Source organism: Sinohyriopsis cumingii, chromosome 3, assembly GCF_028554795.1.
Source record: "Sinohyriopsis cumingii isolate HCF-2022 chromosome 3, ASM2855479v2, whole genome shotgun sequence".
Lineage (NCBI taxonomy): Eukaryota > Metazoa > Mollusca > Bivalvia > Unionida > Unionidae > Sinohyriopsis > Sinohyriopsis cumingii.
This window is the reverse complement of record NC_142963.1, coordinates 100,690,346-100,700,291: the sequence shown is the minus strand read 5'-3', so window position 1 is coordinate 100,700,291 and position 9,946 is coordinate 100,690,346.

Here is a 9,946-nt window from a genome sequence, read left to right as displayed (position 1 = left end):
ATTTTACTTTTCAGTCCTTTTAATTTGTCCGTTTTCATGAATCCTGTTTAAACCCCGTTAAAGCTCTGCAACACATACTATTCTGTTTGAAGTTATGTCATTACTGGTGTGTATGTTATGTTAAAGATTTTAGGTTGCAAATAGATCAAGTGAACAAGATGATACTATCCAATTCAGCAAAACAGCAAGTGTTTTGAACGTTACATTAAGGCATGTACAGAAATGGTATGGTTGTGTGTGAACGTCACTTGCTGATTCAGCTTCAAGCATTGGATTCACAGAAAAATTAGACGCATTGAAACTACTCTTCACTTATTTGTCTAAAGGTTAGTAAGTGTTGCTGTTTGAGATGGTAAATGACCATTTGAGGCTCACAAAACCTGGTTCAACCACTCACCTGATGAAAAGTTTTTGATTCCACTAAGACAATCACTCTTGAGACTAAAACAAGAATCCCTTCTACGGAGTAATGCTTTACTCTCTGAAAATTTCCTGTAATTCAAATTAAAACCATTTCTTAATTTTAAGTGCGGAGTGCTCGAACCATCTCTGATATTCAGGTTTTCAGGATCAAGATGACTTTCCTTCTAGGAGGAGTAGCGATAATATTTTCAAGACTGCATTATGGTGGCTATACTGGATATGCATGTTCAGATGACTATTTATTCCGGAGTAGCTATAGCACGATTTTCAAACTGGCCACTATTGCCCTGTTGTGTGCATTTGATTTAATTAATATTTGATTTAATTTAATTGTTTGTTTTAAAGTTTTAATTTTTTAATCCATTACATGTTATTGTAATGTAACTTTATTTACTGGATTTGACATTGTCCAGAAATGCAGTTCAGTTCTGTTCGAACTGTTTTTCGTAAGCCAATAATAAGAGACACTTTGTATCTAATGCTAACTTAGTTTCTGACGCTGATTCAGAACCAGTTAGAGATGAAGTAAACAACTTTAATTCTTTCTCAGAGATTCATAAGTAAAATTGAGGCCATACTTGGAATACATGACAACTAACATGTATCAGTTAGTTTTTTCCAGAGGATTGATCCACATCAGTGCATCTGTTTTGCGTCGTAGCTAGATTATTGATGTTTTAATAAAGAATGGTCATTACTTGTCTTAACACTGGAGACTTTCAGGTGTTTATGTTGTGACCAGTTTTGGGGTTAATTATTTTATTTTCTTCAGATTGTTTGGATTACCTGGCGATACTTGTGCTCTAAATTACTCCTTGAACAAGAATAGTTGTCGAAATTTACAGAATTCAAATACTGGAATGTTATTGTCTGTAATCGAACAAAACTGTTTGACACATTAGTGCGACACTGACCACAGCATATGTCATTGCCTTCCATTTTGGATTTCAGCTGGATTAGAACTCAGTTTCATTAAGGACATTTTATTACTAGGGTTTATATTTTTTATTCTTGGATTATTCTTGGATTCGAACCGTAAATTTCTCATTTTTACCTTGTTTTTCTAGGGGAAAAATATTTGTTCAATTTTACAAAGCTTGTTGTCTTCACACTCCTTCTTGCTGCTGTTTGAAAGAGTCTAAACATGTAACAAAGAAAATTGTGTTGCTCGTCTTTCGGATATATGAATTTTAGCTAAACTATTTCAGAAACCTTCTTTTGAAATACAAATTTCCATGGTTTTGGAAATTTAGTAAATCACCAAGTATTGTTTAACATATGAGATATATAGTGAAATCAGCAAGGTTTTTATACAATGTGATCAAAAGTGGAAATATCTCTCAAATTATATCCAGGGACAGATGGGCTGTTTGAAAAAAATTGATTCAGCATGCCAGAAAATATGATCGTTCTGAGGCAAAATATTCTTTAACGAAGCAAGAAATAAATATTTTGGTCCAGTGTTTGATAGAAAAGAATATTTTGAATAAAGGTACTTTAATTTCGATCAGTAGGTCTGTATTAGACTCTGATATAAAAGTAAAGGACTTAAAATACAAGATGGAATTAGAATTAAGAAAGTTGGAACCTCAGAGATAAAGAAACAAAAATAAATGCAGTTGCAATTGGAGAAAGAAAAAGAAGAAATGTTACTACAGAAAGAAGAAAAACAAATATAATAAGATAAGGAAGAAAGTGAGACAGATGCAAAAGCAAAGAGAATGAAGAGAGGAAATATCGGTTCAGTATAAAAGAAATAGAGCTGGGAAGTGAAAAGCACATTCCAGCTTTAGATCCAAATTTTTTGATGTTACAAAGAATATGTTAGTGCCCCCTTTCAGAGAAAACCAAGTAGACAAATATTCTTAATTTTGAAAATATTGCGGAAAATTTGAAATTGTCAAAGGAGCTTTGGACTATATTATTACATTGTGTAATTACTGGTAAAGCTAGTGATATTTACCAGTCACTGTCGCTACAAAAATGTGCTGACTATGATGTGGTTAAGGAATGCATCTTAAAGGGTCATGAATTAGTCCCTGAGGCTTATCAGCAAAAAAAATCAGAAACTATAAAAAGAAGCTGGACAACGTCGTATCAAATGTGCAAGAGAAAAAGAGCGTTATTTGATAAATTGTGCTTAGCCAAAAAATGTGATCAAGATTATGAAAGTCTTAAACAACTTGTGTTACTTGAAGAGTTTAAGAACAGTGTCCATAGCGAAATTAAGACTTATTGTGATGGTCGAAATCTTTAAAAAATGCTGCTCGTGCCGCTGACAAGTATTCTTTGCTCAATATGCTCCTTTTGTAGCCAAGTTTTCTACTCGGCAGTCTTCTGGCCGAAAAATATTTCAGCCTAATACAAGCTCTTCTAAATCTCTCTGGCACAACTTTTAAAAATCAAGCTTCTGATAAACGTGATCAAAACTCAATTCTCTTCCAACGTATACCTACTGCAAAAAAAAAGTATACGTCATTTATAATTGTTACAAATTGAACAATAGGCATCAGAATCAAGACAGACTTATATCAAATGCTCTTATTTCTAAGAGGTCGAGATCAGGGTCATGTATTGAAAGCAATGCATTTGTTGGGTATGATAAACACCAGTGTGATTTTATTATGGAGAATTATGAAACCTTCATGTCGAAGGGTTCTATTTTACTCTTGGGTGATTTGGCCAAAATCCATCCCTATCAAACCTTTAGGGGACACAGGAGCTTCTCAGAGTCTTTTATTGTCCGGTACATTGCCTTTATCTGAGATATCTTCTTCTAATGAGTGTTCAGGGAGTAGAGTGCGGCTTTTTTAATGTTCACCTCCATTGTCTACATTTATCATCAGATTTAATTGCAAGACCCATGACAGAACAGTCTGTCATACCCGTTGAGGGAATTTATTTATTACTAGGCAACAACCTAGCTGGAGATAAGGTTGTGATTAATCCACTTGTAACTGACCAGCCTTGTTTGGATTAGAAAATCGATCCTATTGAAAAATAATTCCCTGGTTTATACCCAGCTTGTGCAGTTACCAGAGCTATGGCTAAGAATGATGTTGATAAGGAAAGTATTTCTGATAAGGAAAGTATTTCGTTACCTAACACGTGTATTGGTCAGGCTTTTGATGAGATCACTTTCACTCCTTGTTTGGATCAATGGTATTGGATCAGTGATCCTCTTTTAACTACTCCATTCTTTTTATTCTAATCAAGTTGACTAACACTAACGACAATCACATGTCGTCTAACAGGAACAAGATCCCGAAATCTCATGTTCGTTTCAAAGAGACATTAGTGAAACTGATGCCGCTGAAGTATCCGTCTGTTATGTCGCTAAAAATTGAATTCTTATGAGACATGGAGACCTCCCGAGATCGAGGGACCTGCCGGTGACAAATGGTCAGTGAACTATTAAATCGTTGTTCTAAAATCATACAGGCATTAAATTCTTAGTCTGGCCCATACAACGCTTTTCGCTGGTCATTTAGGGATTAATAAGACTTATCACAAGATTGGCCAACATTGAAAGTGGTGTTTGTTAATACTGTACATTTTTTCATAATTGTAAAATGGTAGGATACAAAAACAGAAGATACCTAAGACTCATCTGCATCCTATTCCTGCATTTGACGAACTATTTAGCAGAATAATGGTCGATTTTGTTGATCCCTTACCTAAGACCAAGCCAGGTAACCAATACTTGTTGACCATAATGTGTGCCTCAGCAAGGTTTCCAGGGGCAATTCATTAAATTTAAAACAATAGTAGAAGCTTTTATAGAGTTTTTAATACTGAATTTGGCCTTCCGAAATCAGTCTAATCTGACAAGAATCAAATTTCATATCTGGAATTTTCAGCAAGTTATGTACAAATTAGGCATCTAACAATTCATATCTTCTGCTTATCTCCCTGAGAGCCAAGGGGCTTTAGAAAGATATCATCGGACTTTGAAAAGTATGATTCTATCATATTGTTTTGATACGGGTAAAGATTGGGATGAAGGCATTCATTTACTATTGTTTGCTGTAAGGATATCAGTTCAAGAATCTGTAGAAGTAATTCCCTTTCAATTCGTTTTTGGACACATTGCGTGGACCATTGAAGCTGTTAAAAGATAAACTTCTTTCTAATGAAGATACTGAAATTAATATTAGCGATTTATGCTTCCAATTTTAAGTATAAGTTGTCAAAGGCTTTTGAGGTTGCAAGAGCGAATCTGCACTCTACTCAGACAAAAATGAAATTAAGGTGCGATCAAGATCTGAAAGGAAAGTTCAGCCTGGTGATATAGTTCTGGCTCTCTTGCCCATACCATAAAATCCTCTTCTGACAAAGTAGTATGGTCCCTACACAGCTGAAACGAAATTAAATGATTTAAATTACATCATAAATACTCATAGGAGGCGAAAACAAAAACAAATTTGCCACACAAACAGTTAAAGGAGTATATTGAGAGAGATAGCCAGGTTAATCTGCAATTAATTTAGTTGTAACTGTCCTACTTAGTTAGGATTTACGTGAAGGAATGCAATAGGACCCTATTGATTTTGGAGCGACAAATCTTCGGAATTCAGGATTACGAATAATCTGGACCAGAAACTTTCACATTTGCAACAAGAAAATAACGAACTTAAACACTTATTGAGAATATGAGCACTTATTTCCGTATGTTCTACAAGAAACTTGCAAGTTTGACAATTTATCCAAAAGTTGAGTTCTGCCTTGCTAGTGTGACATTTCTAGTAAATATCGTGGGACATGGACAAGTTAAACCTATAGATGCTAAAATCAAGGCTCTCTGAATTCCCTGTGCCTGTTAGTAAATAGGAACTGATGCGATATCTAGGTATGGATGGATACTATCGGAAATTGTTCCAATTTTCCTATAATTGCTGAACATCTGAAACATTTATTGAGCAAGAATGAAAAATAAAAATCAAAGACTACTAAGGTATGGGTTTGTTGTTACAAGAATATAACATTAACATCAGGCACATCAAGGGTAAAGATAATTTAATAGCAGATGCACTTTCCCGTGTATATAAAAATGTGGTTTTTTATGTATACTTTGCATAATGCATAAGATTTCTTCTTATGTTTTTTTAAACCTCGTATATAATTAATGTATTTTAAAAAGAACGCTTTGTTATATGAATCTGCCTTTTATTTATGGGATCAAAGTATATTTGATTTAATTTATATTCTATTTAATTTGTAAGTTTTAAATTTTTAATTCCATTGCATGTCATAGTAATGTAACTTTATTTACTGTATTTGACATTGTCCAGACATTCAGTTAAGTTATGCTGACCTAGTTTCTGGCCTTTATTTAGAACCAGGAAGAGTTGAAGTGAACAAATATTCTCTTTTTTCTTTCTCAGAGTGAGATTCATAAAGTTAAATCGAGGCCATACTTGGAATACGTGACAAAATACACGTATCAATTCGCTTTTCTAGGAGGATTGACTCAACATCTAGGCATCTGTTTTGTGTCGCAGCTAAGATTTATCATTGATGTTTTGGGAAAGAATAGTCAGTACATGCCTTAACACTGGAAACATCCAGGTATTTATGTTGTAACCAGTTTGGCGGTTAATTATTTTGTTTTATTCAAATTGATTGGTTTCAAAGAAATTAGTTATTTGGGGAGATACTTGTGCTGTAAACTAATTCTTGAACAAGTACAGTTATCGACATTTACACAGAATAAAAACACTGGAATGTTATTTTCTGTGATTGAACAAAGAATTGTTGACACATTAGTACGACACCTGACTACAGTATACGTTATTGCCTTCCATTTTAGATTTCATCGGGATTCGAACGCAGTTTCATTAAGAACATTTTATTACTAGGATTTTTTTATTCTTGGATTATTCTTGGATTATTTTTAGATTTGATTCGTAGAACCGTAAGTTCTCTCATTTTTATCTTGTTTCTCTAGGGAAATAAATTGTTAAATTTTACAAAGCTTGTTGTCTTCACTCTTTTCGTTTTACTGTTTAAAAGAGCCTAAACACGTGACATGTATCTAGACATGATGAGAAGGTTTCTGGCGTAACATATTGGTGATATTACCTTCAGTTTGGGAAGTGTAGCGATAACAAGATTTAAATGGATGGATGCCCTAGTGAAAGTCAGATTTGCTCCATTTTTGTTTTATGTCAAACCAAACCTCATAAGAGGCCATTTAGTGAAAGCCTCCTTGTTGAAATGACCATTCATTGAGGTGAAGTAGTGACAACAATATTTTCAAGATTGTAGCAGTATTAACCATTGAGGAAGTCTCGAGAAAACAGTTGTATTTAGGATGAACTGGATCTCAGGATGAATGCGTTTAAAGTTTCATGACAATCCTTCATTTAGTTGTTTCGGAGTAGCGATAACACACTTGTGCTAACGGATGGACAAATGTCAGATGACATAATACAGACCAGCCAGTAAGTTATGCTGGTCTATGACGAACAGAGCGAGAATACCAAACGACTATATGAAACAAAACATTTCAAATGCACGACAAAGTAAACGACGGAAACAAATTATACGCCCAATTCAATCAACAATGAAGCTGTCACTGAACCACATGACATGGAATAAACACTACCCATTACACCGCCGTTTGGCAAGAAGAAACACAAGCTTTGCCTACCTATCTAACTTGGCAGATGACCATGAAAGTTATTTGTCACCAACTACACAGGAAAAACGACATGAAAATGAGCAATCAGAAGATAGTGATATGGATGACCTCGGACGTTTTGCCAATATCTCTGACTTGCCAAAGTTAATCTCACCAACTACAGTAGCAAACATACACCAAAAAAATGCCATTAGAAAGATAGCGCTTCTGAGTCTCCTGTCAGTCTGCTGATTAAAATAAAACTGATGAAAAATTGGTTTGATAAGAATGCAAATCATTAAAGAAGAACTCCAGAAAATCCAGACAGTTATCATAATTGTCACCTGTTCATGAAAAGTTTCTAAAATTTAGAAGATTTAAACACATAAGAATGATCACAACGATGAAAATATTTTCCAAGAAAGTAAGAGGAAACGACAAGAAAGTTCCAACATTTTACAACCAGAGGAGCTTGAAATACTAAGTGATAATGGTGTGCTAATAGATACGTACGTAAATGAGGCCTGAACACTACTAAAGAAATAGTACTCATCAGTCAGGTATTCCAAGATAACTTTTTAGGTACAGGGAAAATCTACAATTTGACATCAGGAAATGTCAATGTATTCAAATACCATAAGACAAAAATTTCCACTACGCACAAGACTAAAATGAGAAAATACCCAGGAAAAATTATATAGAAACAATAAATTTTAAAAAAATTACACACATGTCAATGCCAGAGATGTTAACAAAACTGCATTTGCCGGATATATCAGCCGTTTGAAGTTAATGTCACGATGCCCAAAACCTGCTTTGATCTGCATGAAAATAAAGAAATATTAACTGCTGGAAAAGGATAGTCTACCCATCAGCCCATACCTAAGGCACACATTTGTTTATTTAATAAAGTGGACATTGTTTTGTTTTATGTGACCATATTGAAAGAAGAATTGTATGTGAAGTATATCTGGAATAGTGACATAAAATTCTCTTCCAGATAAGGAATGATTTTATAGCCGTATTAATTGTCAAATCTTAAACTCAAAGATACTTGTGTTACTCGTTGCTAAGTGCTCATTAAAACAAATGCTCTTCACAAATGATCAGTTTAGGTATAGTATGGTGTTGTGAAACCAGCCATCTGATACAGTCGGTAGACAAAAGAGAGCATAGTCTTCAGTTTTGCAACCAACCATCCAGTTATGATGAATGGCTTGTGTACACGTGCATTAACCACACTGGTTTTAAACTGTAATAGACATACAAAATGTACAGCATAATGAGCATCACGCTTTCTTGTTCACAAGTTATATTTCCTGTACAGTATGGATTACGATAGTTATAATAGCATGTGTATTAAAAGGAGGGAATATTTGTTGGACTTTATGGCCGACAGAGAAGGGTCTACACCTGCTGCTACAGTCATTACGTATTCTTGATTCTGAGCATTAATTTAATTTAATGGTAAAGATAAAGCATATTGTATAAAGTAACGATAGCTCAGTTACCGCTTCAGTTCGAAGTATAATTTATAACACATAATGGTTCACGTGGAAATGCATATACAAATCAGCCAATTTTGCAAGTCATTACCTGTAATTTTACAAAGTAGTATGTACACGATCGGTATAGCGCAGCACTGTGCGAGTTTTGCCTACATTGACATACAGCTTGCAGATGTAAAAATTACTTCATGTACTTATTTGCAGCCATGCAAATAGCCTTCTGCTGATCGTGTACAGGGCGACCGTGTGAATAATCTGTATAAAATAAAGGACATGTTGGCCGTGCGAGTGGTCTTTTTCTGTTAAGGTACACGGTACATGTTAAAGAAAATTAACACAGATACATGTTAAAGATAACTAACACAGGTACCTGTGTTCACTGGAGCATTCTATATCTCAATGACAAGTTCGACTGATCCGGTGGCCTTGTAGTTAGAGCGTCCGCCTAGGATGTGGAAGGTCACGGGTTCGAACTCCGGACGAATCGTACCAAATACTTGTAAAAACTAGTACTAGCAGCTGCCTTGCTTGGTGCTCAGCATTAAGAGGTTTGTGTTAGGACTGGCAGACTTGGTGTCAGGATAATGTGACTAGGTGGGATATATGCTATATGTCTGCGACATGTGCAAGACCACTATAAACTATCACACTGCATACATCATAGCGATATGACTGAAAAATTGTTAAAGCTACGTTAAAATACCAAATCACATACACACTAAGTTCTAAAAACTAATCTATATCCTCGATAGGGTACCATATCAAAATGGAATAACTACTGGTTGTATCTATGTTTAACGTTTACGAAATCAATAACGCGGAGTCTCTGTGTTCATTTAGGAGGACTGCTTAAGTGTTTCAATGTTAGATTAAGTTATGAAAAATAAAACCATGCAGCCAAGAGAGACTCTTTCACTGAGATTATGATACAAAACATAACTGAGTCTGTACCTAGTTTTTAATATTTTTTCTTAAATCAATAAAATATTGTCAGTGTCCTTTGGGTTTGCGCTAACGTACATTTGTAATGATAAATCAGGTTCTGGAAAAGTATCGCATTCGAAAAAGGTTTCTTGGTACAAGAACGGTCTAATCAATCATGATAACAACTAGGTCGTACAAGCATTAAATGTGAAATGTGCACGATATAAATTAAAGTGTCACCCTATTTTGTGTAGAAAATAATTCGGAAGAAACTAAATACATAACAGTATAAATATATTGTTCTCCTCCTGTTTTAAACGATCAAAATTATGCCCTTTAAGTCATAACTATGATTTTCATGCTTGCATTAATGTCAAAGGAATTCACTCGTTTTGAAAAGGACAACATAATATGTACATGTTGTAAAAAGACTGTTTTCATTTTAATGGAAATACATACTGACTAAATT